General features: G+C 34.8%; 1 protein-coding gene across 13 annotated transcripts in view; it reads left to right on the top strand.

Annotated features, from left to right (window-relative positions):
• SLITRK4 (SLIT and NTRK like family member 4) overlaps positions 1 to 25,217 on the top strand; it is a 268,817-nt gene that overhangs the window by 45,359 nt on the left and 198,241 nt on the right. For all 13 annotated transcript variants that reach the window (XR_014697696.1, XR_014697697.1, XM_084535149.1 and 10 more), the window contains one exon: positions 5,547 to 5,628. The gene's annotated coding sequence lies outside the window, so the exon portion shown is untranslated. Of the gene's footprint in view, positions 1 to 5,546; positions 5,629 to 25,217 lie in introns of those variants that run through there.

Raw genomic sequence — 25,217 nt, 5'->3', positions numbered from 1 at the left:
TTCCTTCCTTAGTAAAATCTCTTCAGAGGCTTTGTGAATCATTTAGGCTGACACCTTTTGACTTCACTCCAAATTCTAAGTTTAATGTGAATGGTGGTGGGGAGCAATCTTGTGCATAAGTATATACTTGATTTTTTTCTATTATTTTTAACAAATACAAAAAAAAAAAAAAAAACTTGTTTATAAGCTATTTGCTTTGGAGTTAAGAGCAATGTGTTAAGGAGCAATAAATATGAGTTAACTTTTGTCAGGGTTTCTTATTGATACAGGGAGAGACTGAGCTCTCTCAGATGTTCAACCTTTCTCCTTCTCAGTATTTTTATATGCTCTCCCAATGAATGTGTTTACAGTGCAGACTGATGTCTACTCTGCAAAATTACAAAACAACAAGAGAAAACAGCAGGGAATTATTTATCTAATCAATAAAATAGAATGGGCATATCCTTCATGCAGGATCAGCAGGTAACTTTGCCTTGTAATCAATTCCAGGAGAGGTTTCCTAGGATTACTCATTGTAATGGAATAAATCACATCCTTAACTTCTTCTTACTCCAGGTGGTTACTGTTGGTTCATGTATCTGTACAATTTGCCTTCCGTGACCAAAGTTTGCCTCTGTCATTCAGAAATGAAAAGGACAGCTGTATCAGCATAAGGCTGCTTCCATATTTAAAAATAAAAATTAAGAGCCAACAGTTGTTGTGGGGTATGTGGATAAGGCTGTACCAGCTGCTAACTCATTCAGTTAAATTCAAGGTCTTTTTAAAATAATGTTTTAAAAATACTTTTCAAAAACAAGGTATGGAATTACTTATTCCTTCTAGCCTAGTAACTTCATGAAAAGGAGAGAAATAAAAAGCATTAATTAAACTTAAAACTTGTTAACTTTTCTATTTTCCTCTGAAGATAGTCTTCATTTTGAAAATTCATATTTCCAGTGGAGTGGGGAAATAAAGTAATAAGGAAAAAAATAGTATGTTTGTACAGAAGTGAAGCTGAAGAAAAACAGTGGTTACCCAGTGTGTGTGTGGGGGGGGGGGGGGGGAGGGGATCTTTTAGATCCTTACCCCAAACCTCAAAAAATTGAGTTACTGATAAATGGTAGTAGCAGAAATTATGCATAATCTCTGTACCTAAATAAGCTCCAGTTGTTGATATAAGGCTTGTTGCCCTTTGAAGTACAGATTATCATATGGGTGAACTCCTAGTGTTGTGTTTTCCAGATGGAACTGGTGCTATTGTCATGAGGAAAACACTTGCTTTGTAGTGTCTCCTGCCTCTTTGTCATCTCCTGTCTTTCAAGCCATACAATGCCTTTAAACAGGTTTCTCTAACAGTGAAATGCATTGGTTGTCTGCATTATAATTGGTAGTTGTATAAAGCTAAAGCTGTTTAGACTATTGTTCTCTAGTGCTTACATTTTTATTTCACTTCTTTACTACTTTCTTGCATGCATGAGTAGTGATGAGACAAATGAATTGCTGAATATTGGAGCAGATTTGTGGCCCGTTTTGTTTTATTCTGTAGTGAGGGGCTGGATTCTGCAAGTCTTGTTGGAGTGGAACAACACACATTTTCTGTGGTAACTCAACAAGAATGAGGAATTTTATTGCTGGAGGGTAGGGACAGAACAAGGAATGAGAACACTTGCAGATCTTAAAGGTTTTGGTTTCAGTTCTAAAGATCTTCCTTCACAAGGCACATTAGGTGGTATCTGATTTTGTTGCATCTCTAAAAATACATTACCCAGCAGTCTTGAGAATTGTTTGTTTGTTACAGCAAATGCATGAGGTCTCTGGAAATAGTTTAGTTTGCAGCCTGCTCATAAAGGCATCTGTTCCCCCCCTTTCTCCTCTTTTTAAGTGAATTTGGCTGCTTTGCTTTTTAATAAATAGTCTGTCGTTCATTACCACGTGTAAAGATGTATAATTTAGTAATGTAGTTGGGGGGAGATGCTTAAAGCAATTTAGTGGCTGCAGAATTTTGCGTTTTGCACCATTCAAGGCTTCTGCTTGGGCCTCAAAGCATACCGGAATGCTTTGTATTCAGGTTGGGAAGTTATGGGTAGCTGCTAGGCGTATTACTGTTTACTTCTGTGTACAGAAGCTAAATTTTGTAAACCATGTGAGCCAACTGAACTTTTTGCAGCTATAATGGACAGTTTTCACTCTTACTTGTCTTGTTCCTTCTTCTAATTGTATTAGTAAGCAAATATAACTCTAAATTTTGTTCCAGTTCTGCTGTTCCTATGTGGACAATTAGTGGGTCTACATGTGTATCTCACCAGTGCTAGTTCAACTAGAGATGAGTGGTTCAGAGCAATAACAATCTGTTCATTTAAAAACAAACAGAAAACTTATTTAACTCTGCTGGCTCTTCTGTCTTGATCTTTCTATTTATGTGAGATTGTTAGTATAGCAGTAGTATTCCTTATTGTATAAAACAAATTCTTCTGCCTTGCAAACCCTCAAATTTAGATATGGTTTGACCAGTTGTTAAAAACAGAGTGCAGCCTACAAGAACTCAGTAGCTGTCTTTAAGAATACGTCAATGAACTCTATAGACTTCTCCAGAGTTAAATGTCAATTTTATTTTCATATGAATTACACGCAGTCAGTGTGTATTGTCATGTGGTAGTTGCCATGAAATAATAAAACAGATCTGGTAAACAGGTTTATTCACATATAAGTAGTAATATAGATCAGGCAAGCTGTGTTTTTAAAGAACTAAAGCAGCTGTACAAGGTTAACTTGATTATGGGGGCAGAAATCACTCAGTCTAGTCTCAGCTAAAAATATTTATCTATATTCCTTCTACTGTCACCATTTAGTTATGCAAAGCTTGATTAGAAAAAGTGATCCAATGCAACAGACGTCTATCAAAAATAGACTTCAGGAAAAATGCCTGCATCAGTAACATTTAATTTTACTAGGAGCAGAAGATCTATTTTTCATGCAGCATATCTAAATGAAGAAACCTCTGTCATACAAAAGACAGCATAAATGATGGTGTCATTCTGTACACATGGCTTTGCAATGGAGTGCTACATAATTCTCTGTTTAAAGCCTGGTAGTTCTTAATTCTATCCTGAAAATCTGATTAAAAGAAACTGATATTCCAACACCACAATTTTATATATAAAATACATAAATATATATTTCATCAGTGCAAGAAAAAAAAAAAGCAACAATTATTTCTGAAAGCTAGTTTCCAATAGTATGATTCATCAGAGGGAAATTTAACTGTAGCTGTTTTGGGGAGTAAACTATTGTTGTAGTTAAGTGTGTGTGTGTGTGTAGGAGCTGAAGACCATGTCTGAATACAGGTTAGCAGGAATGCTGAGATACTATAACTAGAGTTTAGGTGTTACTTGGGAGATTGATTCAGCTGCTCCAACAGAGGAAGCTGCAGGCCTCAATGGTTAGGTGCTGATTGATCTTGGTTATATCCTGTGAGAGGCAGCAAAGATACCAGAGCCTGTTTCTGGAGGCCACAGTAAAATAATCTACCAAACCTTCCAGGTATAAATGTGTGTTGGGAGCACTGAGAAAATGAGTAATATCACTCCGTATGGGGTATCAAGTACAGTACAGCTGTTCTGTTTCTCATCTCTGAAATTGTGGTGAACATACAAGTTGCTGCTTACTCAGTTGGGTAGTAAGTGTTTTTAATAACATGTCTGGGACTCAAATGCTGTACTGGTCTGTATCAGAGCAGAAATCTTCCATGGGCAGAGAGAAACCAGGGTTTTCCAGCAGGGACTGCACAGTCCATTTGAGAGACCTAATTATTGGGATACTGAGATAGTTACTTTCTTATCTTTCTTGATTTTTTTCATTCAAACTCTTTCACTGCTTAAATAGTTAAATATTTATTTTGCTGGAGAGCAAGAGAGAAGCCCTGATTTTATAGCTCAGTGGTTATAGTACTCATGTGGGCTATGGAGAGCTGCTGCTGCTGCAGTTAATATTTATTCATATAAAATCAAATCAGTCCAGTTGAAGAGATTGAGGGACCATTCCCAAGGCATCCATTGGCTCCTGGAAAGAAACCTACCTGGTGAATGCAGGGCTGGAATCTGAATGTTGCTCTCCTGTTTAAGTGGGCTTTTTGATCAATAGCTTTGCAGTTATTGCAGGGCTGCTGCTTCTCTGGTTTTGATGACCACTTCTTGATATCAGAAATGCTTCTCAGCTGAGTGTTATCAAAATTATTTTCTTTCATAAGAATAAAATTACTTTTGGCAAATAAGTGCTTTCCACTTAGTAAAGCTACATTAAAATTCCAAGTTTTTTTTTTTTTTCTTGTTGGCAGTAGGGAAGCGTTATAAGGCTTCCTGGGCAAACACTGAGCTGATGTGATGAATATTTGAACTAGCAAGGATGTGTACACTTATTGGATGTACTCTGGGAGATGCGCAAAATCTTCACTGGGATTGTTCTGTTAAGGATGATATACTTGGGAACTGTGTCACAAAATATGAAATTCAGTGCTATTCAGTCCTAAGGGGTCAACTGGAAAAACTGCAGTCACAATCCAGTTCTGCAACTATCCAGTTGCCGAATATTAGTATGAACATTTCTGTTCAATGAGAGGTTATATTTAGCAAGTGATCATTGCGCCCAAAACAATCGTTAGTGCTAACAATATGGACAATCTGGTGCATGAATCATCAGAGCATTAAATGTGTAAAACTTTACCAAAAAACAAACAAACAAAAAAAAAAACACAAAACTATCAAGACTGGCCTATGATAGATCAATTGTCATTCTGTAACCCTAATAACACTGTAAAATTATCTCCCTTTTTATTGAAAAAGCAATCATAGCCTCTTTTCACTTTGTTTTATATTTTATGCCACAGTGCTGGATATATTCATAAATAAAATGATAAAACTATAAAAAGAAACATGTAAATTAAATATATGTGTGCCAAGAGTTGCAATCTGACATGGTAATCGTTCATTTAATAATTTGCATTTTTGCAATAATGAAATTCATAAATAGCTAGGAATAGCAGTGCTAAAACATGCCAGAAAAAATGATGCTGGTGTTATCAGGTGTTTAATGTTCAGATTGTCAGCTCCAGGGGCAAAACAGTTCCTGCAGCTGAGGAAGACTAGGTGAATAGCAAATCAATATATTTTGGAAATTATCTTTGTAACCTTTAAGTGAAGTAATAAAATGTACTCATGGGGAAGAAAGATGAGTCTCAGATCAAGTGCCTGGCAGCTGATTGCGTATGAAAATTAATATGCTTTGAATACAGATTAGTTCAAGTTTTGTAGCTGAATTTGTCAAACCCTAACTTCCAGTGGATGTAGGTGTATAAACATGACACAAATTTTAGTTTCATCAATTTGAAAAGTATGCTTTGATGTTGGAAAAAAGAGGTATTTCTTCATGTTGAGGTATCTCTTCACTTTAGCTAACCACTTTTCTTAAAGTATGTATGAGAAGCTCTTTTTGTTATGTGTCTTGATGAATACCCAGAACATTATGCCTGCAAATTCCCTGCTATGTAGTTACAGAAAACCCTCTTATTTCAGAATCTTATACAGAAATACAGATGAAGATGCTCAGAAGACACTACATGTAACACTGCCAGCAGAAGAATCCAGAAATGCATCTGTAAGTTGCATATCTTTCTAAATAGTCAAATTTAAAACACGTATCTAAATGATGTACAGATGTGAACAAAATCTTGTGTTGGAGACTTTGTATGCCATCAGAACACGCATCAAGTCTTGTAACAGTGCTAGAGACATGCCTTGTACAAGTGGAGACATTAGAATTTACTGGATTATAATTTTAACAAATATCAAAATTAGCAATTTTTTTGTAGCAGCTTTGAAAGGTGGTTTCTTTGTTGCTTCGTTGTCCTTTGTTACCTTCATCTCCTGTTCTGGTTTTTTGTTAGGAGTGGTGTCATCTACAGAATGTCCAGTTCTGCCCTTGAGAGTTGCACAATTTCTCTGTCTCTGGACACTTGTCTTAGTTGTGTTTTGAGATGAACAATTTCTTAAAAAATATCATTAATTGTGGTATGCATTTGGAACTAAAATGGTTCTACTGAGGGTTACACATGCTCGTCCTTCCTGCCCTCCAGATACTGGGCTTCATAGTACAAACCTAACAACTGTCCCAAGACTTCTTGTTCATTACAGGTGTTTAGATCCTTATTTGTGAAATTGTTCATATTATAATGATAAAATATACTCGCAGGGCCATTGTTATATTTCACCTTAAGCATTGTTGTTGCAAAAAGACTTGTTGTTCCAAAGATTGCCTTTTAGTATGCACATACATGCAGTAAGGCCTAAAAGTGATTCCTCAAAATTAAACTGCAGGAAGAGAAAATAAGAAAGGGAGGGAGAGAAGGGGAAAGGGGGAGGCAGGAGGGGGTGGGAAGAGAAGATTAAACTGTTCGTACTTTATCCAAGTTTGATAATTACCTTCTTGGATTAATTTTTTCTAATCCATGTAGCTATTGATTTGGCAATAATTTGTGTTATATCATATAATTAGCCATGCTATACCATCTTTCTTCACTTTTGAATTATGTTTCCTAAGGGTTTTTGTACTAAAGCATTGCCGATTGCATATAAATTAGAATAATTAGTAGCTAAAAATTTTAGCAGTAGATGGCACTGTAAGGTATTATCTTAATTTATATGATTTTCCCTGAAGAGCTGAATCCTGTCCAGCATTCAGAATGAAAAATATACTGTTACTGTGACTTAAACACCCTTATAGGGACATGTGTTGAAAGAGATACTCCTCATAGTTAAACTTTTTTTTTTTTTTTTAAGATTATGCTTTTGGAAAAACAGAGCTTTGTGCTTATTTCAAATGGAGGAACAAAAGGCACTTTTTTTGGGGGGTGGGAGGAAGAGGTAGAGGAGTTCACTGCTTTGCAGAACAGGAAGCTTACCTTTGTAGCTATTTGTCTCTGGTAATGATTTCATATATTTATCTGCACAAATCAAGCTTGTGAATGTTCTAAATTCTAAATATTTGAATTCTAAATATTCTAAAAGTTTTGCTTTCTTTCTACTGATTAGCAAAATAGTAGTTACCAATTAAAAACAATGGTTGAAAATGTGTCCTTGTCAGTATTCCATAATCTGTGTCTTGCGCTATGGTGCAAAGCATTAGTGCTAAACATCAGATGTGTTGTTCAAAAGCTATTCTATTGTGGTGATAAGAGCATTTTTGGAAGCTTGTTTTGATGGACAACTGGGTAAATGTACAAGAGTGTGAACACGACTGTAATAATTAGTAGTACAGTTAAATCTCTGAAGCTATTTCTATGGACAAATAGGATGAGGAATTTGCTGTCTGAACTTTGGCAACCCAGAAGATCTGAGATTAATTTACGGGAGATATAAGATTAATAATTGTATTTCATTATTGTTTTAAGTCCCAGAGGTATGTTTTGAAAGTTGAATTAAAGGACTTAAATATTAATAAACATGATAATTAATGTTTTGTAGCTGTCAATAGCTATCAGTCTCTTCAACAGGGAAGTCTTATGTTGCTTGTGACTTCTTCAGTTTCCAACAAAATTTTTTAAAGTAATCATTTCGTTCTCAGCTAGGCTTTCAAACACTGGTATCGCTTCTTCAGTATTCAAATCTCTGTGAATGTCACTGCCATAAATAACCACATAATGTGTGCCCATAGTGGTGCTACATTTTCAGAATGAATTCAAGCTGCAAAACATGGAAGATAACAATGACAACAGTTTTAAAGAAAACGTACAGGAAAGCTATTAAGGAATCTCAACATATATCAAGTCTTCCCTTCCAGATGAAGACTTATTTTAGCTTAGATTTTAGCTGAAACTTAACTTTCAGTTGAAAGTAGGAGGAGAATTACAGGCCCTTTCAGTTTTAGCAGTAATAACCTTGAAAGTGATGATAGCTTTTTCATTATTTAAAGGGCCATTGAATCATTCCTTATGTATTAAGGAATTGGGATTTGCAAGAGTTTGTGGGTTTTTTTGTGCCTTTTTTTTGATGGTTACATTTTGATTTGTTATCTTTAGTTATAGCATTTACTTCTGTGGTATCCATAAATCATGTAACTTAACTGATATAAGTAGTTATCTTTGAGATTTTGGGAAACAGTTGCTGCTTGGAATTGCTTCTATTAAGTGATGCCAATAGTACCTTATCCTAATAAGATGATTGAATATTTAAATGATTGACAGAGAATTTTAATGATTGTTCTATTTAATGTTACCTTAATGAGTTTGAATCTCTGTTGTTCCACTTCCAAGTTGTGTTCTATGCTCCTTCATTGTAAACCTTGAATTGTAAACACAGAAGAATGTGGTTGACCCCAGTCCTGAAAAGATAAAGCAAAATGGTTAACTTCATGCAGAAATGTAGATCTACTTTCAATAGGATTGTTGCAATACGTAAACTTTGGAATGGATGTATTTTTGTGATTGGAAAGTTCAGAAGTGCGGCTCTGAATGTCTCTGTTAATGGGATGATAATTTAAGGTAAATATGGAAATGTGGTAATTTTCACATTCTCATCAGTGTCCTGGAAGATGATTAATATTAATTTTAAATGTAATTTTTTCTTGGTAAAACTGGATAATGTGAAATTGACTTCTAAAGTTAGCAGCTTTTATTTCCTGTTTTCTACCTGTGGACCTGTGCTTTAATTCTGAATGTTGCAGTTTATGTGCAGAAATAGTGTCACAGCAGATGACTCCTTAATCTATTTACCTGTTCAGATTTTTTTCTGCTTTCTTTCAGGACTTTATTTGGTCCATGGAACAATAGTTTGGACTAGTTAAATGTGAGCACATAAAGTGTCAATGTATCTCAATCTTGACAATAAATAACTGAGCTGATGTTCCAGTTTTATTTCTGACTGTATAAGATGAAACCGATGAATTCCTGGTCTTGGAAAGTAACTGCTTGCATAGGGAGACATTGTACTCAAAGTACATTACTGTTGAACATCAGTGGAGATTGCAGTGTTCACCACAGTACAGGACTAATGCCACCAATGTTTAGTTTTTCTTTCAAGAATTTTCACTCTTGAGGGTGATACTCTTCTTGTTGTCACAGTAGTTCTTTGCACAGTGGACTTTCTGAAGTGAGCCATGCAGCTACCTGATGTACAAGTACAAGGCTTGAACGTTTTTCTTCCTCAGGTTCTGAATATTGTTCCTTTTCTAGGAGGGCAATTCTTAATTTACGCACACAAAAAATTGTATTTTATTTACTCTGATTGCTCTATGGCCACACAGCACAATAAGTATTGATTGTTTTATTTCTTACAATGAAGAGGTATTAATTAACATTCAGGCAGTACAGAAGAATGGACTATAGGCACTGCTTTCATTATGTATATATATTTACTTTTGCTTTCAATGTTTAGCTAGAAAAACCATTAGTCCTTCATTAAACATGACCCTAGGTGTCCCCTTTCTTCACTTCAGTAACGATTTCTGGCAGGAAGTGGAAAAAGTTAGCCTATGTTATTAGGTGACTATTGTAGGAGTCAGCTGGCTGAGGAGAATCTCAAGTGTCCTAAGTGGATAATAATGAAATACTGATTTGGTATCTGTTAATTTCAGATAAACCTTTCCTGTTTTGTGACTTGTTCTGGCCTCATCATTTTAGTGTGTTAAATGTTTTTCTTTGTGAAACTGAGCAAGACTCTTGGGTACTTTCCTATGTGTCCACTGAAACTTGTCTTTCAAAAGTGTCAATTCTGTTTCTTCCCACTAGATTTTGTTCTTATGTCTTGTTTTCTCTAGTCATATGTTGCTAAAAAAAAAAAAAAAGTTATGGTGCCTTTAAATCTCAAAGTCTGATCCACACAAACAAGGCTGCTACTCCATTAATTGTCAAGTCCATTATCAACAGCTTTTATTTAGTTTCAAGTGTTTTAAAAAAGTACTTTTACAAGGAAATATTTGAGAACTTTAAAACTTTTTGTTTTATTTTGGTCCTACCCAGAACTTCCTGCACTCCTTACTTATTTTCACCAAAATCATTTTAGGGCATTCTCATTCTTTTGTACCTTTTAATATGAATTATTTTCAGACTAAAAAGTGAATGTCCTGGCTTTTATGTCATGAAATATATTAGCTGAACATGTGTTCTGTGACTCTGAAGGATTGAATCTGATGCAGTTCTTCATAACAGGTTGGTACTATTCCTGGAACTGCTTGGTGATTTGATTGTACTCATCTGCAGAGTAAAGCACTGTGAGATGATATAGAATATATCCCCCTTGAAAATAAATTTGTTGTTCTTGACTGTATGGTCCATGATCAGGCAAAGCACCTCCTGAAATCTGAATCATATTTGCTTGTTTGCCATTTGTACCAGAAGTTGGATAACTGTAGTGGTTAAGACAGTACTAAGCTTATTATTTAGCATTCTTTGTAAAGAGATCAATGAACTCTACAATTGAAATTCAGGAGTAAGTACAAATGCATCCGTTTATTGAACAGAAGAAAAGTTGAACCCTACCATACAAATATAGATAGATTTCATGCATTTGAACAAGAGTGCCTTATCCAGTATCTAATATTTCAAGACACTGCATATACAAAAGTGTATATTGTATGTATTTGCTTCAGAATTCACTGTGATTCAACATGCTATGCATTAAGCTTCATTGTCTTCTCCTTTGCACAAAAACATCACTGCTCCATAAAAAGCAAACTGTGGTGAAAAATTTGTTCTCTTACAAGTGCTGTAAAAGGCTGGATACCACCTCTTAACTGTCCTTAATTGATATACATTTACTTTTGAAATTTCACTGTTCAGTGGGTGGTAAGAAGACAGTAGTTAGTAGCTGTAACAAATAGCTGATGTAAGGGGGAAATTGCACCGCATTTCAGTGTTTACTCAGGTAAATGCAAAAGTAAAAAGCTTAGATGCTGTTATAATCAGACATGTATGTGAATATGCCCCCACACAAATGAAATCTCAGAATAAAGTTAGTTGTCCAGGTAACTTACTGATGAAGTTATCTGCCTCAGTTTTGTTTCCTGTTTGCACCAGATATTTCAGAAATTGAGTATGAAATAATAAGGAGATTATAGTTAAACTTCAGAGGACTTGTACTGACTGTTCACATGCTTCATCCTTTAATGAATATCTTCAAAGAAGCAGTGGTGTCTTCATCTCAGAAGATGCTTTATGAAGACACTTTTTAAGCAGCACTCTGTTTTTGATGTGCTGGTCAAGCAGTGATTCCAAATACAGTCATTTAAGATTACAAGCCTCATATCAAATCACTTCTGAAAGTCTTGCCATTGTCTTCAATGAGTTTTGGATGAAGCTATTTATCAGACATTCTTCATTCATCCTTGAATCATATTCCTGCCTTTTACCTTTGCGCTGTTATGTTCCTGCTTATTTTTTCCTATGTCCTCCTTTTCTTCACATATTGTTTTTGCTTATAACTTTCTTCCAATAGCCTCTTGCCACCCCAGGCACTTCAGCCCAGGAAGACTGCTCTTTTTCATATCACCAGCATTTCCCTACCTCTTTCAGACAGATAGTTCTGCTAGACAGCTCTCTTTTATGTATCTTGCCTTCAAACTTTATTTCTGAAGGGATCAGGTTCAAAGAGCTGGCATGCTGCTTATTGCTAAATGGTGTATAAAACCAATGACTTAGGCTTTGATTCTATGAGGACTGCACAAATATGGGGTTTATGATACATCTTTGGGCTAGAATTTTAGAAGTCAAACTCTTGTGTAATTAATTTTGTTTTCATTACACTTTGAACCTTTTGTGTTCCCTACTTTCAACAGACAGTGGACAAAATTATTGCAATTTCCTTAGTGTACGTTGTTTTACAAGGAATCAGTGTCATTAAGTGATCTGTTGAAAATTACCACAAAAGGATCACTATTTCAAGATAGTGTGTGTGGCTATAAACATAAGAATACATATGCTTGCCATCTCGAAAGTACTGCAGTGCAGAAAGGCTGGTTATACTACATATACTACATGCTCCATATAGTATTTAGTTACCACTTCTGGAAGATACAACTATTAATACTTAATAGCAGTCCGTTTCCTATCGATTTATTGCAACCCTAAAATGAACTCGTTCTAGACCTTATCAAAATTAGAAACCCACAGAAGTAGAATACTTAAAACAGTGAATTACATCTTATTTTTAGTTGTAATTCATTAAGAGGAAAAAAAATCTAATGATAAAAATAAAATTTAACAATGTCACAGAAGATGAAGAAAAGGAGCCTGTAACTTAGGCCTAGTAATTTTTCACAATTTAATCAACAGTACTGTAATGGGTGCTAGCAGAGAATGAATTCTCTGGCTGTTGTTGGATGCTGTTACTAGAAAAACAGCTGAATGTGAAGTTCAACAGGGTTGGATCTGGTGTGTTGATTACACAACCTACTTTATTGTTACTTTTCATTAAAGTTCAATATACTTACTGCAATTTGGATGGATCTGAACCAATCTAGAAATTTAGATTTACTTTCCTAGCTCAAATAGACTCAAACTGAAATGTTGTGTGAAAATAAAGTTATTTTAAAGTCTTTGGTCACTAATAAAACTTTTTTGACTGTTCTGTGTGTTTTCTTTGTTTGTGGGCCAATTTAAACTTCAATTGTGTATCTGGAAAGGTATTTCATTAGGTATTACACAAAACAAAAATGTACCTAGTGTGAAACTAGCAAATAGTCATGTAAAATACTCAGCCCTGGAGCAATAATGCAGGTAAATACAATAACTGCATTAAACTGGTTACCAAGGATTGTGTAGCTGGATCAAGTTGCTATGGAAATGTTTGGTCCCTGCTCAGAGATGCTAGCACTGCTGTTGCAATCTTTTCTAGTTGCCTCACTTTGGCCAAATAAAAGTCAAAATGGGGAGGTGGAGGTGGGAATAGTTGTGGGATACAGATTAGAATTTCTGGAAAAGGACATGCAGAAACCTTAAACTGGAAATAGTGTTACATATCTGAACTTTATTTCATCTTCACCTTAATAAAATGTGACTCATTAAGGTGTGTGTAGTCCTGAGTTGCCATGATCTATCTTACTGGTCTTTAGCAAATCTTGAAGTACAATTTATTTCACATTATCATTATGAAGTATATATCTTTCTCTGTAGTAGAGAGTGGAATCTCTTTGAGATCAGGGATCATTTTCTGAAGCATACAGTTACACCATTGTAATGAATGGTGAACAGATACTGAATGATGATATGCCATGACAACTGCATAACATGATGTGTCAGTCTAGCTTAATACTGGACTGTCATATTTTAACAATATCATGAATATTGATGGCCTCAGATTCATGCTACCTGTAGGAATGGAACTAGTCTTGGTGACCTACTGCAGAACATACTACTGTGATGTTTAGATTGGAGTAGAATAGCCCGTCCTCACTTCCCATTCAACTATCCCATCTCAATGGACTGTTGGAACTGCTGTTCCAATTAACATACTTGTAGTAGATGTTTGTTGAGGTGGGGAGTATTCGCTTTTTTTTGCCTAAATAAGAAATAAACTCTTTGGAGCTGATGGTAGGTGTAGAAACAATGAATATTGCACAGTTTTTGCCCATTTAATTTGAAACAATTTCTAGCCCAGCTTGAAAGAGTAGATTCTTAGTTGGGTTGGAACTTGGGTTTAGTTCAAGATTGCTGTAGCTTGACAACAGACCTCTGCTAGAAAATATTGCATTCCTTCTGCTGAGCAACTGTACTTGGATGCTTTCCATGTACAAAATAAACATTTTCTATTCCCCCACTCCAAATGCAAAACTCCAAATGCAAAATTGGTATGTTCTCTCCTGTTCTTATTGGTCACATAATATGTTGATGGTATTAGTGGCCTGTCAAACCAGTTTATAATGATCCCAAGTTCTTGAAAAGAGGATCATTGACAGCAGGATTGCAGTCATTTGGTTTAAGTAATAGATGTTTATTGTTTAAGTATTATTGTTCTGTTAAACTCTTGCCTTCCTTGGAAATTGTCTTTGGGGTTTGTGCATAGGGTTTAGGGGAATCCAAGTTACTTTCTATTTGAATAGGTGGTGTCTGTTCAGTACACCTTGGTGCTTCATGATTAGTTTCAGATTAGAAATCAGTTAACATCAATTCTGAATTCATCACAGTCTTTCACAAAATCAGAGTCCTTCCTTTTCTTATATGCATTGTCTTCTTTGCTTTTTAGATGAATCTCTCCAATTATCCACATATTTTTCTGGAGAGCCATTTTTATCCCTGATTCTTTTGGTGCTTCTCTTAAGCTCTTTGACTATTTATTGCTGTTTCCTTGAAGGAAAACAAACATAATCTGTTTGCTTAAAACTTACATAAAGAAGAAATCTTAGAGCATCAGACTTGCATAATAATGAAATGGGTGAGTGACAAGGCTAGGGAGATGTACTGAGGGGTGACATAAACATGGTAGAACTGCTCAGACTTGGTAGCATTGTTCATCAAAGTAAATAACAAATCCAGCAATGGTGTATGATGTTAAACATGCCATTAAGCTAAGAAACTACTGTTTTACCAATCTCTTGGACTAGTGATCACAGCTCAAACTTCAGGACTCTGTTGATGAGCAGAAAGATATGCAACTGAATGATTAGTGCAGATTTACTTCAAATAGTTTCTTTGGATTTGTTCACAGCTTCAAATGCATGTGCAAAGTTCACAAAGCTTGTAAACTTCATGTGGGCTAGCACTCCACCTGCTGAAAAGAATGGTTGCAGTACAGATCATCTGTGCTTTATTTTGAAGATAGTATGGACTGGCTTGATTTAAAATATAAATAAACTGAAAAAAGAATGAGTTACAAAATGTGCTCAAACCATTGAGATCTACAAAACTCAAATCCCCCGGGCCCTGTGCATCAGGAACTTAGCCATCTCTGCAAACTAAGTTTTCGAAAAGAGATTTAAAAAATAAAAATGCCAAAAAGACAATTGGTTCAGGAACATCTCTTACAAAAGGAAGTGAATTTTCAATCTAGACAAACTCTGAACAAACCTTTTATATTCACTGTGGGTTATTTAAAATATATATGTATATTTAAAATGTTAGGAGTATCCAAATACTCATTTGTAACTTGGTATTTGAATAAGACAATGGAGAGGTTGTCAACTAAACAAACTTCCCCTATGGAGTTGATGACAACTGTGGCTCTGAATAAGAAGGAAAAACAAAAAGTACTCTGTCCTTGGTGCAATTGTGTGTCGTCAGTACTATGTTTGGTACTCCTAAACTGAGAGAACATTTTGTGTTTGGGGAGATGAAGGGGTGGGTGAGGTGGGGTGGGTGGCTGGGGGGGGGGGTGCATAAAGAAAGGGAATGGGAAGCTATCTGTTTCTTAAAACACACAAAATGTAAAAGGAACAATGTTTCAGTGGATTAATGAGACTTGGCCAGACATATGAACGAGAGCTAAAAGCGTTCATTCTGTTCTCAGGAAAAGACTGGATGCCAGCACTCAAAAGTAATTTCTTTCTTGATGTAAAGTAGTAGGTATGTGGCAATCTGTCAAGTGAAGGACTGTAGAAACAGATTAATCTGGGCTGATTATAATTTGGAAATGAGGTTATTTAATAAAAGAAATGCATAAAGTTGCAAGATATCACCAAAAATATATTTGCTTAGCAGATCATGTAAAACAGTCTGTATAGTATCTGAGGTGATAACAACAGCAAGAGTGTTTTTTATTTCTGTTCTTCAGTAGTAAATAGTGACTAAAGTCAAGCACTGATAGCAGTCTTAGACTACTTGCATCAAACTTGAAGAGGAAAGCACCAGAAGGTTTATAGAGACAATCTGACTCAGAAGAACATGTTTGTTTCTTAGCAAGATATCTTAAAGGAAAGGAATAATACAGGAGGAGGGAGAGAGCAGGAAAGCTGTCACATCTATGGAAAGCTGTTAAAAAGCTGATTCTGTGAAAAGACAAAGGTGTTTCTAACAGGAGAATGCAGCATTGAAGCTTGGAAGAGACCAAAGTAACTTCTCTAAAAAAAAATACCTTTGCATGGCATGTTCTCTACATCTTATTAGTTTCTGTTCTTCTTGGCTGTAACGTCACATATGTTTCCTACAATCTAATTATAAAATGCAAAGTGTTTTGTTTTTCAGAGAGACTATCTTGTGTACTGTAGGTAAAATGGAATCATTAGGGTTTTTACTGAAAAAGGAAATATTTTGTTGCTATGAGCTAAGTGGAGTTGATGTATGTAGCAGTGGGAAGGGAGACAAAGATAGAAAAAACATCACATGCTACATTATCTAGCTATACGTTGAGCTTTCTCAAGATAGGAAAAGTGGACTCTAGAAAGACTAGATCTTAGAATAAAGATGAAATTCTGCTGAATCGAAGGAGGCCACAGCTTGTCTGCTGCTCTGATCTAGCCTGGTGGTACTTCAACGAAAGACTATCTATGAATCTTTGTGATATTCATGTTGACCATAAATGATAATACTATTCTTACGCTTCTCAAAGATTATCCTATTGCAGATACCACAGATTACCCCTAATCTCTCTGGCCACTGATAGACTAATATGATTTGTGTTTTCCCAAACATAATGCATGTTCCAAAGAAGTAGGGAGCTTTGGCGATGAGTTTGTTTTCAAACAGAAAAAAGATGATCTGTCTTTGGATTTTGTTTTAATTCTTCTAATCAAAGTATTAAGTTATAAGAAAAAAAGGGGACAGGGGAGGGTAACTGGAAAATGTGAGCAGAAGTAGGTGCCTATCTCAACCTGCTCCTTAATATCTTCCATAACATCGCTCAAATCAAATATTCTGCACCTCTTTCTGAAGTGTTAACTACAGTGTTGCAACTTGCTGATGCTCTGTGGTTGTAGACATTTTCAGCTGTGCTTTCAAATGGATGCCTAAAAGTAATGTTTAAGGGTGTTTTGTGGGAGACTTCTTACAACAGAAGAAATATTAAAAAAAAATATGAAAAGACAATTAGAAATAACTTGACCCTAAGAATGTTAGACTACAGTAGAATTGAGAAATGTTTTGATTTGGAAAAGGAGTTGAAAGTAGTAGCTGTTGTACATTTAAAAATTAAATACAGATGATAAGCTGTAAGTATTATATAATAACTTACGCTGGTAATGCTAATAACTGTTATTGCTGATAGCGCATGAAATCAAGTCAAACTAATAAGAGATAGTATTTATAAAGAAAAGCTTTTGGAAGCAGAATTCTAAGAAATCATTTTAAAGGAAAATCAAATTCAGACTCTTTCCCAGTCTAATGATTTTTTTAATGAAAAATGGAAGTGAACTTGAAAATAAATAAATAAATATTTGGAAAAATAGGATCTTTGACTTTTGGCGTAAGGTCAGCAAATCTTTCATCCTTTTTAAGATAATTGATGTTTTAATACCTGGAATTAACATAACTCTTTGAGGTACATACTTACAAGAACAGATGGGGGTAATTAAATGGTGGCTTATTATTCAGTCCCTTAACACTGGATACCATTGTTTGATTTCTGTTTAGTAATGTTGGAGCTGTTCTGTTTGTATATGTTCAAATTTTAATTACAATCATCTCCCATGTCTGATATTTTCTTTCATTTTTAATACATCTGATTAGTGTTTCAGGGCCTCCTAACTTTTTTCAACATACAAATGAGGCTTAAATTCTTTAAGGGTTTCGATAATAAGTTTTTGATTGTTGAGGAGTTGGTTCTCTTTCTCTATTGTTCATTAGAGTATTTTTCTTTAAATCTTTGCTACTGAAGATTTTTCTTCATTAAGATAGTGAAGGGTATACAGGTTAAAACTCTGTGTGTAGTTGCATGCTATCTGCTTCAGAGCTCTAATTTAGAAGATACGTGATTTAGTACTTGATTTGCTAACTCAGGCTAGTTGACTTACATCAAGGATTTCTGAAGGTTATGGTTCTGGGTGTCTCTCTTTACTAGTCTGATACTACCTTGTATACAATGATATACAGTGATACAATGTGATACAGATTTTTATTATTATTACTTTTTTTTTTTTTTTTAACCTAGAACCTTTGAAAATCAAGCTGTGATTAAAGATCAATCTAAATCTAAAGGGGGATGTTCTGGAGTTCCATGTTGATAGGCTGATGCATTAAGTGATATTATCATTAATTAAATTTTAGTGGCAATAGTATGTAGTGACATCAACACTATGACTTGGAAGACATTACGTGCTCTTCAGCTTCTAATAAGAAGGTCACTAACTTTAGCAGAGGTTAGTGAGTAAACTGCTTCAGGGCTAATCTCTTGACAGTCTCTAAATTCAACTGAATGAGTGAGTTGGTGCAATTTGGCTCCCAGAAATTTATTTATCACTAATCATTTCAGAAAATATTAAACATACTGCTTCTATAGTGTTGATGTTTTTCCATGTGTGGAAATGAAACGCAGTATACTCTATGTGCAAATTTGTACTCTAGATCTCAGAAGACAAGAATTTTGAGACTGTACTTAGAGTCAAAAGAATATTTTATATGCATCCTGCATTTTACAAAATACTGTTAAAATAAAGTTTGTTATGCTAACATAGGTCTGTCCCTCTGTATGTACATTTACCTGAATATCCTTCTGAATATCTCTGTAATGATTCGATCATTGATTATAATCTTCAAATGTGAGTAAGTGTAATCTGTAGGCATTTAATGATGCTTATTTTTGCATTAAGTATAAACAAATTATATGTCAATGTAAGATGTAACTTAAAATATATATATATAGTATGAATAAAATGGGTTAAAAGAAAAAAAGTATGATAATTCTTTGTCATACCTTTCAGATTAACCCCACCCTCCCTTCCCCTGAGTCCTGTTAAATAAATGTTACCTAGTAGTCATCTGACAAAATACCTGATGAGAATTGATCAGGAACTGTATTTTAAAAAGCTAGAAAACAATTTCTACGCTTCTTGTGGAAGCTGTCAGTTACCATAAATCAGCAAGACACATCATGACCTGAAAAATGTCCTCTAGCACATATCTTATGAATTGAATCAGGGACAAAGATATGCCCCTGTTTATGCATCCTTTCACTGCAGAGCATGTCAGCAGCAGGAAAAATGCTAGTTTGTGGAGAAATCCACAATGTAAAGAATTAAAAGTTGTGGTAGAGTCATGTAGGCATCTTTTAGAGAATACAAGAGGATATAGAATAGGGAGTTGGTAAATCAAAGTGGAAGTTTGACTGAAATATAGTATTTTAGTTTGTTATCTAATGTATCTATAGTTTATTGTTTAGTTTAGGTCCCATTCTTCAGCAATCCACAATACTTGGTTCCCTATTTGCCATTTCTGGGCCCTCTCATAGGTTGAACAGGGTAATTACTGTGCAGAGGCAAAAATTTTCAGTGAGCAGTGTTATGTCTCTTTTGTTAAGTTGTCATACCTTATATTTTGTTGATTTATTTCATACATTTTTTCTTCTGAATCACATGCCATGCCATAAATTGTTTGCAGTTGCTGTTGATCAGAATTTCCACTTAAGTTAAATTTCCATAAGCCTTTGTAATACTTTTTTTTTTTTCTTTTTTTTTTCTTTTTTTTTTTTTTTTTTTTTTCTGGCTGTCTCTTTTCTGTGTATATTGGTGGAGGCTTGGTCTCAAACCAGATGTTTTGTGCTGTGTGAAAATGCTGGAGAATCAGAGAAGCCCCTTTTGAGCAGGCAGAAGATTTTGGCCTGATGAACGTTATCAATGATGAGCATAAATGTAGTTTAGCATGCCCTATGTCTTTTTTATATTGTTTCTTAGTGGTGAGGTTAAGACCCTAATAACTTAATTACATAGCATCTGGAATTGGAATCAGCTTTTCTAGCAGTCTTTAGAGAGAAAATTAAATGGTAAAACTTGGAGAAAAAAAAAAGAAAAAAGTACTCAAAGGCATCCATGCTCTGTCTCCTTACTCTTAAGATGCTTAATGACAACAAACTGAGCTTACTTGATAATCTGCTGATTTATTTAGGTGCTAAAATAAGAGCTAAATTCCTTTGAAAATCTGGCCCTAATACTAGCAATGGCAGAACTACTTATATATTTAAAAAGGCTTAAAAGTCTAAGAATAGAGTTGCTGATTTCTTTTTGATGGAAACTGGTGCAAACCATGATATTTGCCCCACTGAGTAATATGCTTTGCCTAGTTTTCAAAGGAGAGAAGACAGCTAAGCACTCGGTGCTTATATAATATCAGTGCCATTTAGTGTTTCTTCCTGGACTTTCCTGTAGGTGAATGTTTAGGGACTTCCTACTTGTAGGCTTGGTTCTGTGCTACAAGAATGGATTATATATTTGTCCTGCTTTTTTTTATTATTATTATTATATTTTGGCAGAACATTTAGCACTGGAAGATATAAATTATTTGCTGGCTTACACAATTGTTTGAATTATTCAGTGCTGGTGAAATGTCATCTTGTTGGTCACACCTGCATCTCTCTTAGGGTATATATGTAGTAATGTAACCTGATAAAGAATGAAGGGGGATTTAATAAAACTTATTACTGAAACCTATTTTAAGTGAGAAGTCATCCAAGCTTGTCAAATATCTGCACACATACTGTTTAAAACACTTCCTTTTGTGTATTGTCTGCCAGATATTCTTTTTCTTAAGTGTTTCTGTTGCTTAGGTCTGTTCATTTCTGTGTAGTTGCCTTTAGTTTGAATTATTCTGAGAGACAAGTCTAGCCTAGTAATGGCTGTAGTATCCTCAGCTACACCTGACATACCTTCTAAATTAGCATGTTTAATATGCCTAGAAAGGCCTCTGTAGAAACCTGCAATTTGATGAAAATCCTTTTTTCCTATTTACTAAAAGTCTTGTCATAGTGAAATAGTGGTTGGTAATCTAAATCAAATACAGTCTACTCTGCATGGACAGCACTTCAAGGGTGAGAATGTTGTGATACCTCCTTGATCTCAGAGTACATCAAACGGGAAGGAGCATGCACTGATTTTGAAATGTTTAGCAAACCTTTACTAAAGAAAGAAAACAGATATTAGGCAGAGTTGACTGGAGAACAGTTGTTCTGTTTTGCAGAATACTTTATTTCCAAAGTTATTTGGTTGGAGAGATGTGAGCATCTTGAGCAAACAAATAGTGTTCCGCTTTGAAACTGTTCACCTGGCAGTCTGCCTGGGAGATGTCAATGTCAGGAGCTCATGCTTAGTATTCCAGGTCATTCAGGCTTTCAGCCCATCAGGTGAGCTGCCAGGAGCTAAGCAAGCTAGTGAGAAGGAAGGAAGCAAGGCGGAAGGCTTCTCATAGAAACATGGCTTGGCATGCGATTCTGGAAATTGTCTTGGATCCCTTGGACATTGCCAAAATTAAATTGTCGCACATAATATTTTAATTTAAATGAGTCAGCAAAAGCCATGGAGTAATATATTTGTTTTACAGTAACATTTAATTTTAGCTTCATCCTGAACAGAAGAATAGTAGTGATAGAATAGTAACAGAATTGATGGAGGTAGAACTAATTCACAAATCAAGGCCTAATAACAAACACTTTCTCAGGACCACTTCTGTTTACATATTGTATGTGGGTAGAAGCACAGTAGCAAAATAGTCATCATCCATGTGCTGTCTCATGCATCCTAATTTTCACAATAAAAACATGCATCTCTGGAAGTGATTGGTACAGATAAATAGCAAAGATGACAGGCAAGTAGACAGAAGGCAAACAACTATACTGCTGACATGCTGGAAAGGAATGAAGTTATATAAAGAGAAAAAAAAACAAACGACAATTGGAAACCTGCTTCTAAGTATGTTTTTCTCTGAAATTCTGACATTCTAAAAATAGCATGAGAATAAAAAGGACTAGCTCAGTGTGGTATGGTCACATGCAGATGAGCAAGGAAGTAAATGATAAAGTTAACATGGCATATGGAGCAAACAATCGCTGTACAAATTTGTGTTTTGCATTAAAATCTTATTGATTGGCTAACTGATACAACGTGTATTTGGAAAGAGTAAAAAGAAATTAACCCTTTGCAATAAGACTAAATTTGGGCTGGATTTCCAGTCATAAGCAATTTGTTTAGATTTCTGGGTGATCACAGAAAGAATGTGTGGTCAATATTATTATTATTTTTTCAATAAGGTAAGTCTGCAAAATAAATCAGCAGTAAATATTGAGTTTTTTTTAATATATATAACATAACTTTTGGAGCTTTAGAAAGAATTGATGGGGCTCAGCTAATCACTATTAATCGCTATTGAACTCAATAAATAAAGGAAAAATTAATTCCCTCAGCTGTAATTTCAAGACCTACTAATACTAGAATATATTTATACATTTTAGAAAGATTTAAACTATAAAAAGAAAGTTAATCAGTTTGTATTAATCATAGTCAGAGAGAAACTCCACTGACAATTATAAGAATGAAAATACACGTCGCAATCAGTAATTGCTGTGGTTTAACTTTCTAGATTTGGCCTTTGATTTAATGTATCGGTTAATTAGGTAAAAATAATTACAGTTTTGTGTTAAATAGATATTCTAGACATATGGTATGTGTTAATGGCTAAATATGAAGATGAGTAACCAGTTTGCAGACAATAGTGTTATTCAATGCTAATGAGAGATTTTAGGCAGTTACTTTACTAGACCCTGAAGTATTGTCATTACTTGGTTTGTTCCTTTGCAGCTTGTAGAAACTTGGTCCCCAGTATGACAGGATAAAACAATGCACTCTATTTTCCACAATATGAAAATAAACATATAAGAACTAAGCTACCATCAAGTGCATACAATAAGCAGTTTTTGTGTTGATCTTAAAATCAATTGATTATACATAAGCAGGCCTCTGGAGAAAAAAAAATATATATATATTCATTAGCATCACTATATAGTGATACTATATGATAGTATTTTTAGTATTTTTCTGGAAGGGAACAGAGCTAAAAAAACATCTATTTCCTTTGGACAGATTAGGTTTGAAAGCAGAAAATTAGAGAATTGCATATCTTCAAGTGTTAGAGTACCCTGATTTCTAAAAGCAGCATATCAACTTCTGTTGCCATGCTTTATGCTTTTCAAAAAGGGAAGCTCCAACTTTCAATGATTTCTTTGCTGCTTGGCTAAGCCTCATTACAGGGTCAGCTACTTGGATCTAATCTGTACAGAATAAAAATCTTGTCCCTGGGGTCTTAATTGAAAGATGGTTATCCTTTAGAAGGGTCAGTGTTTCTTCTCCCCAGATATGCAGTACCATTAATTTTAATATGACTTATAAAACTCTTTCAGCATCAGAATTTTTTGCTTCAGACTTTTACACATGTAGAGCACAAATAGCCACTACATCCTCCAAAGGAAGCAAGCTTTTGCAGGCATAAGTTCTTTGGAAGTTGTGCAAACCCTTCTCAGTAATGAAACTTCATATGTAGCAAGTTTCCCCTGTTGCTCCTTCTCGCTTCTAGCCAAGTTTCTCACAGCAGCCTGAGCAGAGTTTCTGTATGCCTCATCAGTGGTAGTTTCCTTCAGAGACTGTATTCCCACATCCAGACGAAGAATTGCTTGGATGAAAGTTGTCTTTAGTATATTCCTTTGATTCATAACTCCTGAGTGCTGAAAAAGAGGGTTATTGTCTGTGTGATTGTGACAAGAGCAGTATGTCTGGCAAATGTGTAAAATGCTCTGTGATAAGTACACGATGACTTGGCTTCTAGCACTAATCAGAATATTTTGAGTACACTTACATTTCTTACTGCTTATTTTGCTTGTGTTTCTGCTGGGGGTTATATATTTAACGAGCTTATATTGCCCCATATTTAGTACTAGTTCTTTCTGACCAAAAGCAGCGTCTGCAATGAATATTGTCTTTATTAAGATAAATTGTGTCCCTTAAAATATAGTATATGGAAGTTCCGAAAATCTTATGAGTTCTCAACCTGTCAAGTTCTTTGCAAGCACTTTGAATATAAATTGGATAAGCACAACAGCATAGCTCCAGCTTCTAAATGGAGTACAAAGAACTTTATTTCAACTGGAAAATGTACATCTATTGTGGTTTATACTAACAGAATAAGACATTTGAGCATGCTGAATAGATTTATTAGCCCAGAGGTCTGGAGAACCAAGTTCTCAAGAATAAACTGAAGTGTATTGAGGTGTCTACTGAAGTAATCTGTTAATCGTATGGATGTTTTTTTCATAAAACAATAGGTGCCTTTTTTACTGTATTAAGAGACAAATGGAAGGTATATTCGAATCCACTTAAGGAAAAAAACCTCTTTTCCTTAGGAATCTGTTCCAAGGTAGCAATGATAATTATTTTAATAGAGCTCATGAAAAAGCTCAATAGATCAACAATTTTATTACTATTTTGTTTGTAGTGAAGTCAGGAAAAGTATTCCTTATTTCAGTTATATCTCTGAAAATACAAATTAAAATCTTGTACTTCTTTATTTTCTTACATTCTTCAGAATTAACTGTTGGGGTAAAAAGGAGTCTGGAGAATCTTATTTAATTATGAAACTACAACAAAGATATTCTCTACTGTTGGTACTTTGTAAGGCCTCCATTAGACTGAAGTTTTCTAATCTTTCCAGCAGCCTAAGCTAAATGATGCTATGTTTAATATAATGTATTTTTAAAAAATCTTTCCTCGTTGCCCTATAATGCTACTAGCGATAACTGATTAAAATGTGATAACTGTTCCAAAAATAAAGATCAAAGCATGTTTAAAAAAAAAAAAAAAAAAAAAAACTCTGTAAGAACTCACATTCTCAAGATTTTTCCTCATGATTGAGGGATTTTTTTTTTTTTTTAATAAAATGGAAATATGTCATTCTGTCATAACTATGATTTCAGGATCTGGGACTTAAAAGCATATAAATGCAAAAGCGATAAAATTCAAGTTTAACTGGATTTTTACTCTGTTTTCTAGGACAATATAATCTGGACTTGTCTGTTCAAACTGGGTACCTTGAAAAATGTCAGCACAATCTGGCAAACTGTGTAGTAGTAATTTCATGTAAAGCTTTATCTTAACTCATCAGAAAGTATTGATATTCTTGAATGTGCTCTTATTAACTGTTATGTGAACTTCATTATATTATGATGTACAAGTTTCCTGTTTTCCCTCCCCCAGTTGAAAGCATGGCCCCATGGGGTTTAAACTGAAATTCTTTGTTTTCCCTTTTCATGAGATGTAAACAATGTATTTTATTTTGGGTCAAATCATATCAAATGGAA

Source organism: Aythya ferina (assembly GCF_964211825.1).
Source record: "Aythya ferina genome assembly, chromosome: 13".
Taxonomy (NCBI): domain Eukaryota; kingdom Metazoa; phylum Chordata; class Aves; order Anseriformes; family Anatidae; genus Aythya; species Aythya ferina.
This window is presented reverse-complemented; position numbering and strand designations above follow the sequence as displayed.